The sequence below is a fragment of the Pipistrellus kuhlii genome, unplaced genomic scaffold (genome assembly GCF_014108245.1).
Source record: "Pipistrellus kuhlii isolate mPipKuh1 unplaced genomic scaffold, mPipKuh1.p scaffold_m20_p_12, whole genome shotgun sequence".
Lineage (NCBI taxonomy): Eukaryota > Metazoa > Chordata > Mammalia > Chiroptera > Vespertilionidae > Pipistrellus > Pipistrellus kuhlii.
The window spans coordinates 42,810,041-42,820,470 of record NW_023425427.1 but is presented as its reverse complement, the minus strand read 5'-3'; the positions used below and the strand labels follow the sequence as shown (position 1 = coordinate 42,820,470).

At 37.9% G+C, this 10,430-nt stretch overlaps 1 protein-coding gene across 5 annotated transcripts in view; it reads left to right on the top strand.

The window, feature by feature from the left end:
- Positions 1–703: 703 nt before the first annotated feature.
- ZDHHC21 (zinc finger DHHC-type palmitoyltransferase 21) overlaps positions 704–10,430 on the top strand; it is a 48,778-nt gene continuing 39,051 nt past the window's right edge. The window contains exons 1-2 of one of the 5 annotated variants that reach the window (XM_045580247.1): positions 704–1,131; positions 6,893–7,022. The gene's annotated coding sequence lies outside the window, so the exon portion shown is untranslated. Of the gene's footprint in view, positions 1,132–6,892; positions 7,023–9,465; positions 9,641–10,430 lie in introns of those variants that run through there. The other 4 variants (XM_045580246.1, XM_036434091.2, XM_036434093.2 and 1 more) reach the window with 4 other exon arrangements.

Genomic DNA, 10,430 nt, shown 5'->3' with positions numbered 1-10,430 from the left:
GGTTGCAGGATGGGAAAGCCGGCAACTTTTGGATATATCCCGAGATCTTAAGTAAAATTTGTTTGGGTTTCCATTTAAGGCTGCTGACAGCATTAGGAAAAAATTTGGGTGGCTGGGGCAACATTGGCTCTTGTCCCACAGAGGGTCTGCAGGGGGCAAGACCTTGAACTAGAGTCCAGTGCTTTTCTGCCTATAGGTGCACGCGTAGTATTGGCCAAGGAGACTGTGTTCAAATGCAGATGCCCATTCAGCAGGCCTGAGACTGCATGGCTAGGAAGTTCCCGCAGGATGCTGATGCTGCGGGCTGCTTGCACTCTGCAGCAAGAGGTTGCAGGACCTTCAGAGCGCCTTAAAGGGCGAGAGGCCGGTGGAGCAGTCTCTCCCTTCAAAGAATAAAGGGTAAATGCCATCCTTAAAGGAAGGTTCTTTCCTGTCCCCCTGGGCGTGGGGACAGAGCGGAAGGCGGCCTGGGCGGAGCTGGAAAGGCGGCATAGGGGGAGGGCAGGGGCGCCCAGGTGTGTCCAGGTGATGGGAGGTCCGGCCCGCTCGCGGCCTAGGTCCGCGCGCGCGCGCGATCGGCAGTCTTTCGGGCCTCGGCGGCTCCCATCGCGGCCCCCGGGCGAAGCGGGTCGGCGCGGGCCGCAGCTGGCTCCATCGGCGGCGTGGCGGGTGGCGGGCGGCGGGTGCAGGGCGGGGGGTCACTCCACCAGCCCAGCGCTCCGGCTCCCGGAAGCGGAAAAGGAGCGCGGGCTGGGCGGCGGCGGCGCCAGAGGAGGAGGAGGAGCTGGAGGAGCCGCAGGCGCCCGCACGCACCGGCGGCGGCGGCGGCGAGAGGAGAGCAGCCCGCGCCGCGGAGTGTGTGCGGGCGCGGGGTCGCCGCCCCCCGCCTTCCTTCCCCGACCCCCGCGCCTGCTCCGGGCGCCGCCGCCGCCGCCCTCACCTGCGCGCTCTCGCCGCGCCCGCCGGCTCCCGCACCTGCGCCCGCGCCGCGGGGCCGGGGTCCTGGCGCCCCGCTCGCCCGGCCCGGCCCGGCCTTCCCTGGAGCATCTTCAGCCGGAGCGGCGCCCGCCCGCCCGCTGCTCCTCCCAGGAGCTGGGAGGGTTCCTGTTCTAGTCCAGGGGATCGGGGTAGGTGTTTATTATTGTTGTTGTTGATATTTAATGTATTGAAGCTCTGCCCCGAGTTTCTCGCTTGTGAACTACTTGTTTCCCCCCTGGGTACCCGGGATCGCCGGGCTCAGGTGCAGGCGGCCACAGCCTCTCATTCATTTCCAGGTCGCGGGGGTGCCAGGCTGCAGCAGAGGATCAGCAGGAGCAGAGAGAGTTTACTCCAGTATCGACTTCCCCCCCTCCCTCCCCGGGATCCTAGAGTGGTTTGATTTGGAGGAAATGGCTTGTGGATGGCAGCCGTGTGTGCACTTGTTAACCATTCGCTTTAATAGGTCTGGGTTTTAACCGGAGAGTCCATTTAAAGTTGTGGTCGTTCTCAAGCTATATTTGGGTCACGGTGTAGGATCCCTGGTGAGTCGAGTGGAGGATGTGTGTATCTCTAGGGCTGAGAGAACGAGACCGGTTATTAACTTGAAAATATTGCAATATAGTCGCCCATAAAAGTCCAGGAAGGGGAGGGGAAAAAAAAATCAAGGTCATTGTGGGCGGGTCATAATTCATAGTGCAAAGTTAGTCTTAAGTAAAGAGGACTAAGGCTAATTAAGGGTAAGTTAAAAACGTGTCAAATGGATCCTCAGCTTCGTATGCTAGTATGTGTGCTTAAAAAAATTCACTACCTTCCTTGTGATGGTAATAATAATAACAACAATAATAATAATAATGTAGCATGTGCCATCCCGGGAAAATAAAATGCGTTTGATGTAATATCTAGTTAAATTCTTCCAGCTTTTACAGATTTTATTTATTTTAAAGGTAAAACCTAGAGAGGTGCTTTATTTTGCCTTAATTATGTCTTAATGGCAAAAAGACTTCTGAAGATGAGATGATGTGGGACATCAATCAGAAAGAACCGCGTAAGGTTTAGTGTTGTGGAAGGGAAACTAGATTTTAGTCCTAATGCTGTCATGGGTAGGACGGTGACCCACGTTGTTTTCTCATCTCTACAACCAAGAAGTCAGGCCAAATTCTGTAAGGCTCATTCGCTTTTTCATTCTTACTTGGCATATGTGTGTATGTGTGTGTGTTAGTCATTTGAGACCCTTTGACATATTACAGGTACAATTAAAACATTTCCTTGAAGAAATATTGGTAAAATTATATCAAATTTAAAGTTATACATAAAAAATTGTATAATTCCATACTTTTGGAGTAGTGCTCTTCCAGAATTCCTCATTTTGGATGTAAAGCAACAAGATTATATGAGGTCCCTTCAAACGGTTGTGATTTCTGTTAATCTTAACATACCTTCGAAGCTGTCGTTGGAGTAAATGAAATAGAACATATTTTGAATAAAATGGTGATAACTATGACACATTGTCTACCTCTGGATTGTTTAATTCAAGAAAAGAAATTTGAGCATTTTAAAATGCATGCACAGAACCATTAGCCCAACAGGTAGGTTCTAAAACAAGCAGTAATCAGTGAATCATGAAGGTGTTAGTTATTTGCCCACTTCCTGATTTCTTTAATTCATGGGGACTGATTCAGAACTTTCAGAAAAGAGTATAGATAAAACAATGCCGTGTGTTAGTGAAGTGAATTGAAAAGTCTAGTAATGTCTCCATGGAGCTTTTATTCTGGCATTATAATTGAGTGTGAGTCAATAAAATCTTTTTCAGCTTAGATGGCCAGTGGTGGTGGTGTCAGTATTATCAGGCATAACGGGAAAGGCAGAGTAAAGCTTTTTTTTTATTTTTTATTTTTAATATATATTTTATTGATTTTTCACAGAGAGGAAGAGAGAGGGATAGAGAGTTAGAAACATCGATGAGAGAGAATCATCGATCAGCTGCCTCTTGCACAGCCACCACTGGGGACGTGCCCGCAACCAAGGTACATGCCCTTGCCCGGAATCGAACCCAGGACCTTTCAGTCCGCAGGCCGGCTCCATCCACTGAGCCAAACCGATCCTGGCAGAAAAGCTTTTTTTATTACCAGAAAGTTGTTCCCTAAGCTCAGTTTTACTTTTATTTTAAAGAATGAAGACTTTTTATTTAGTAAACTATTAGGGCTTAGATTCAACTTTTCAAATACACTAAATATAAATGGCATTTTATCATATAGTAGAGTAATCAGTACATTAATAACTCTTAAGTTGAAAATGTTTGAACTGCTTTTGAATCAGTAAAAAAATACAGGTGAAACACAAGAGTGGGAAAACACCATTCTTGCTTAGGGTCACAATAGTAACTTTTTGGTTGAAAGTCATTGATAAATTGAGTTAGCCCTTGTTTAAAAAGCCCATCTTCATAGACATGAAGTAGCACTGCTCACATTTTCACAAAGTCTTCCTGGAGAACTCAGTGATTGAATCAGGACCCTTTAATTATGCATTTTTCATTATCTTTGAAAATCGGGTCCTGATTTTCTCCCATGCTTCATTCTATAACTCACCTGTCCTTCTGCTTTTACTGAAAGAGATTTAGTGTACAGGCTTTAGTTCAGTCTCTCTATTTTAGCTCACATCTCTGTTTTTGGTTTTATGCTTGAAGAGACCTCGTGCCAACATGTGGAATGTAACCTCCCTACATGCATGTGGTATGATATTAGCTGAAAGGCTGTATGTACCATCTGAGGTTTTTCATCTCTGATCGGTGGTTCTCAGACTTCAGTGTTAGACAAAGTAGGTAACTGCCGTGTGGTTAAGCTGTCCCGCCATTTTAATGATGGGGAACCAGAATCACTTTTCATTCTGGAGTTTGTAAGACTAGAAGTAGAACTCATCTTTAAGTTTCCCTTCCTCATTTTTGGAGGTGCATATCACTTGTAGTTTCTCATTTAATCAGCACAATTACCCTGGGAGTTAATATTTTTATTACCCTTTTACAGATGGTTAACCGAATTCTGAAAAGAAACTGAAGCTTGGAGAGCTAATAAGAGGCTGTGTCATAATTGGAATGTGGCTCTCTTTAATATTTATAAAAAATTAATTTCCTATTCTATTGAAATAAGTTGAATACCAATGTGGGTTTAAAAAAAAATGAGTACCTCATTGGCTAATTATTAAGGATAGCTATACTTGATCCTTTAAGTAGAATTATTTGACTTGACCAATTTTCAGACTAGATAAAGTCAGAAGTTAAATAGCTTTATAAATTTATGCTTAAAGTTATATAGTTGTAACTTTGTTTCTTTGTTTTTAAATTTTATTTTAAGCTGCAATTATAGGTTTATATTTTATATATATATATTTTTTCTTTTGTCCCTGTGGGTAAACTTTTTTCTTTCTGATATGCCCTATAACTTGTTGGTTGTATTTTTTTAGACCTAGAAATGTTACAAATTTAATTACATTGTATAGTTATGAGAGTTTGGAATATTCTTTGTTGACTCAAAATTTCTTGAATTTTGAATATTCTTTGTTAATTCAAAATTGAAAAATTCTTAAGACTAACATTGCTTTTATACTACGTAGAGGAGATTTGATTCCACAATGGTGGTGATGTTGAACTAGATGAAATGTTTATCTCATTTTGGATACATTGGCTGCAATGTAGCTCTAACAACTGTAAGTAGAAAATAGGATTTTTTTCCTTGATTTTAAGCCCGTGAGTGACTGGGGTTTGACTCATGGATGGCTGACCTGTGCTATTTCCTAATGCTACTGACAGAAACTGGTGTGCTGAGACATTGGGAAGCCACCATGGAGTCATAGTCTTCGCAGCTTTGTGGACCTTGGCCATGTGTCAGGACATTTTGACGTACCACATTTAATTCTGCTTGAGATTTGTTTTTAGAAAAATGAACTCATCCATTTCCCATTAGAGCAACAGCTCCTTTAGGTTCTCATTCCATAGTTTGTCTCTAAGAAACAAAGGTACAGCCCATGAGACCCCTTTCACTTAGCTTAGAAAGTTAGAGTAGAATTAATGACCTTTGACAATCTAGCAGTCATGGACCATAGAAAAATTGGCCCTGGGAGAAAATAGTTCTTTTTTCGTAAGTGTCTAAGAGGAATGGAAATGCAATGATAATGATTTTGATGTATTTTTTATATTCTCAGTATGTAGTAGTTTCTCATTGCTATGATAAGCAGTATGCTTAACAAATTCATCTCGTCCTTTATTTCCTGTCTCAGAGATTGGTACCACCATTCTCTTAATCCCTAAGCCAAAATTGGGGGACCATCCTGGCATGTGCTCTCTGCTTCCACTTGTTCACCATCTCCTATAAGTTTTCCTCACTGAGGTCTTAATTGCCCTTTTCCACATGCCTGCTGTCTTAACTTTTCCTTCCTCTCCCAACCCCTCCCCACTTCTCTTCTAAGTTATGACTTTTGGGTTGTTTACCAGGTGCCCTAACTTCTCCTGTGGGTAACCGGTAAGCCTGTCTTATTTCACGTAGTCAGTCTTGGAGCCTTATCCACCCACTTACACTCATACTTCAAGGTGTTGCTCTTCTTTCCAAAATGCAAGTTCACCAGGGCATTCTTCTAGAAATCCTTTGGTGGTTTCCACTGTGTTCAGTGTGAAATCCAAACTCATTGGCTCGGTTTAGCAGTGTTTTTCACTTTGGGATCATTCTATGCTTGCAAGTCATGAAATAATATCATAGTGCATCACATATAGTAAGGGTAATCATGTCATTAAACTTTTCCAGATTTTATATATATATATATATATATATATATATATATATATATATATACACACCATACATATACTTACCTATCTCACATATTTGTGTGTACTAGTAACATTATGAAATATATTTTTTGGAGTTGTTTGTGGTTAAAAGGATAGGTATGTTTTATCCCATTCTTCCATATGCAATGACTCTTGTCATTTCAGCTTAATTGGGTTTTCTTTGCCTGCCTTTATATCTTTGCTTATTTGTTCCCTAGTTCAGATGAGCCTCCATTCTTCCTTTAGCTAATTCACAGATTTCACTCTCTCCAGAAACCTTTTCCTGATGGCAGTTTACCATGAGAAATACATTTTGTATTATAACCTGGTACACTTGTAAATGTTCATGTAAGTGAAAAAAGTGCCATGAATCAACATCTGCCTATATGAGATGCTCTTTCCCCTGCCCCTCTAGAGGTCTTACCTTGTCTTACCTAGTATTGGTCTTGTCTGGTTATGTTCTTTCTCAACTGAGGATAGGGGCTTCTCTATTATATTTATATCCAGTGCCAAAGCACAGTATATAGTCAGTAGATGTTGATTAAATTAATGGAATATTCAATCAGTATGTGTTATCTAGAACTCTTTACAGTATTATTATTTAAGCTTGAATTGTAGAAACTAACTTTCATGATTGCTTCTCTTAATGGTTTTATTACAGGAGGATAACTTCTTTCCTTACAACATTTTAAACTAAAACTCGCTTCTATTTTAAACTCTTAATTTTATGTTTATCAATTGTGATTACAAAGGCTTAGCCTCACATTATGATAGACATTACATTGCATTTTGTCTCATCAGTGATCTCAGAATCGATTGTCATTTTATGATTTGTGGTCAGGAAGCTTGATGAAGCCCAAATGCTGTACACATAATGCTGATTTGATTTTATGGGAACTGAGTGGTTTCAAAAAAAAAAAAAAAAAGAACTTTCATGTACAATGATAATCAAATGCACATTTTGGGGGGATGGTGTGAGATCTGAAAAAACAGGATCATCTTACTAATTTAAAATTTTGTAATTGGCATTTTCTGATTATTTAGCTGCTTATAATTTTTATGTTTGTGAGAGATAATTATTTGTTAAATCATTAATAGATTATTATGGAGAACTATTATTGAAGAGAGATCCATTTGTTGGCATGTAAAAAAAAAGAATGAATCAAGATAAAACCTCTAAATGCAAGTACCAGAAAAATTACAACACATCACAGTGAATTTGCAAGTGGTAAGTCTGCATTTAATTTTACATGGGAATATGTTTCTGAATTATGTGGCATTGTATCCTTAATGCTTATATTTAGATATTTAATAATTGGTCATTTGCAAAAAAAAAAGTAGTTTTCTTATATTTATTTAAAATTATTCACATTAAATCTTAACTAAACATTTTCTTGGGTAATAAGAAAATGTCTAAGCTTTTCCATAGAGAAAAATAATCTGTTAAGTAATAATAAGTTTCAGAAACATCTTTTAGGATTATAAATCTTATATGGCTTTACACCTGATGCTTCTGCATTGCATTTTTTAAAATATTAATTTTAAAAGCATTTAAGATAAGGGAATTACATAGTGATAAAGAGAAGCTTAATGTAAATATTTTGTTAGTAAGGCTGTAGGCTATCTTTATTTTTCAGTTGGTTGTAAAGAATTTAGAAGTACATATGTTTACTAATAAAGTTAGGAGAACACAAAATACATACATAAAATGTGAAAGCCTTTCTTCTCATTGCTCAGTCCTTCCTCAGCCCAGTAATAACCACTCTTCACAGTTTTGGAGTTGTGCTCTCTTTCACACTTTTTTCTGATCCATATACAGAATTTACTCATACATATACTTTGCTTCTAACAGAATCATGTGGTACACAATTTTTTACAACTTCTTCAACATTTAATTATAAAAAATTTTAACAGGAGAGTTGAAAGAATTACAGTGTAATATCTGAATATCCATCACCTACATTCACAACTAATATTTTACTGAACTTCATCATATACTCATCCACCCCTCTGTCCATCTAGCAATCTATCAATATTTTAATTATTTTGAATCCTGTTCAAAGTAAATTATAGTTATCAGTACACTTTCTACTTTTCTTCCCTCTCTCCCCAATACTTCAGCATACACATTATTATAATAACTAGAGTTCAATGTTGTTTTACAGGGTTTTTTAAAAGGTAAGTTTACATACCATGAAATGCAACACTCTTAAGTGTGTATTTGCTGAATTTTGACAGTTCATGACCTGTTTATCTCAAAGTTATATCAAGATAGAGACCTTTATCAGTGCCACAAAAGTTCTCCATGCCTTTTTCTAGTCTATCTTTTTTCTCTTCTCTCTTCAGGGAACCACTAAGACAGCCCCTCCCTCATAGACTTTGCCTATGTAACTCAACATTATATGAAGTAGAGCTACTCATTTTTCCCCTTTTAAATTTGTAGTGACTTGGAAATAGTTTACACTATGGATATTATAATTTATTTACTCATTCCTCTTCCTCTACACGGACATTTAGGTTGTTCCATACTATTATGATTTTAAAAGTGCTGTATAGAACATTCTTGCACAGACCGATACACTCTAATGAATATTTTTTTACGTATTACTAGAAATAAAACTGCTGGAATAAAGAGTTTGGCATTTACTGCCAAATTGCCCTCCAAATGGTTGAATCAGTTTATGTGCTACCAATGTGTCCTTTTCTCTCTATCCTCTCAACATTGGATGTCATCTGTCCTTCTAAAATTTTCAATACTAAAGATGAAAAATATGCCTAGTTACTTCACACTTTCCTAATCACTAGCGATTTGCCATTGCATTTTTCTTCTGGGATTTGCCTGGCTAAGTATTTATTTTGTATGCTTATTAGTCATATGTTATTATTTTCCAGGGATGCATTGTCCTAACTTCAGTTTTGGTATGTCTTTGGCTTTAGAACTTTTTCCTTTATGTGGTCAAACTTAGCTTATGGGTCTCCTTTGTGAAGGCCTACCTCATTCCAAAATTATAAAACCACTCGCTATTTTGCTCTACTAGTTTTGCTTTATATTTGGAATAGAAGAGAAAGAGAAATCACTGTGAACTGAGGTACCAGGAAAATTTTTATATGGAGAGTGAGATTCAGATTGACCTTGAAGTATGAGTTGAATTTAGAGTAAGCAAAATGGTAACAACATTTCAGATAGGAGAAATGGCAGATGGAGTACATTTTCCATTCATGGAGCAGTAGTAAGACCACTAAAGTGGAGAGTTAGCTAAACCTGTAAGTATAGACAGAGATGTTTGACTGTATTTCTTGTAAATTATGTTGGGTAACTTATTTTTTAAAATCTGAAAAGGCAAAAAAGGAAAGGTAGTTTCTTACCAGGATAGTTTGAACACTAAATATTTATGCAGTCCATTTTATTAGGGTTGAATTATAGTTTCTCGAAAAAAAGTTTGAGCTGTAGTAATTTGCATCACTAATTATGTAGACACAGCACTCAAGTATATTTAGTTACCAGATAGCAATCTTTAAAAATGTTGAAGTACCAGTATGTCCACTAGTTACATCAAAGTTTAGGTATAAGCTCATCATTTAGTATACAAATTAATATGTTGGGATCTTTGGCTAATGAAAGTATTTTACAAACGCCACTGGAGTAGCAGCATTGTCAGTTCGGTTGTTGCTCAGGATGTGTAATAGTTTCTGTTCAGTCATAAGCCACGCCTAGTTGTCATTAACTGAGTGGAGTGATCCTGCACACCTCTGGGTGTAATCTGATTTGGAGCTCTTGGGAGACTACTGTTTTCTTCTCTACAGTCCTGTTGTAAGGGTTATGTGGCACTAATTTTCACTAATCAGGTATTTAAAAAATATTCAACATATTATTTGTTTACTATTTTATTTTTTTATCTTTTGCTCACTTTTCCTTGAGCATGCTTGTTTTTATAGAGTTTGCTACCTATATGTTTACATCCAGGAAAGTTAGATACATTGTAACTATACTTCTCACTATCTAATATTTTCTGTTGTGAGGAATCTCTCTTTTCTAGTGATAAAAAGTTTGTTCTCTGGTAGAGGAGAATAAAAATAAAAGTTAAAAAAATAATGAATATTATATAATTTTGCTACTTGTTTTGCTGGCTTGTTTGCTCTTCTGCTTCTAATATTAATAAATCTGGAAATAAGTTATTAAATTACTCTGTTCTGTATGATTATTGTAATTCATAATTTGTTGTATAGTCCTGAATGGAACTGAAATATTTAAGAGAAGTTACATGAAGTTAATAATATTGAATATGTTGAGAGACAGAGCCTTCTGTCATTTCTTTTAACACTCGATGGTTGGCAAGACTATAAATGTAAACATTATTTTAGTGTTTCTCTTTTTAGCTTTGATAGATAGCTTATCATTTTTATTTGAGCATATTTAGTTTTTAAAATGATAGCTAGTAAGTTAAATAGCATGTTTTATCCTCTCTGACTTTTCACGCTTAAATGATACTATGTATTTTAATTTTCTAATTAAAAGGTATTAAAATTCAACTTTTACTTTTTTAAAGACCTAGGCACTATTCATGTTTTAGATTTTATATATAAAGATTAATTTAGACAGTATATGATTTCATCAGTTGAGTGGTGGTGAATTTGA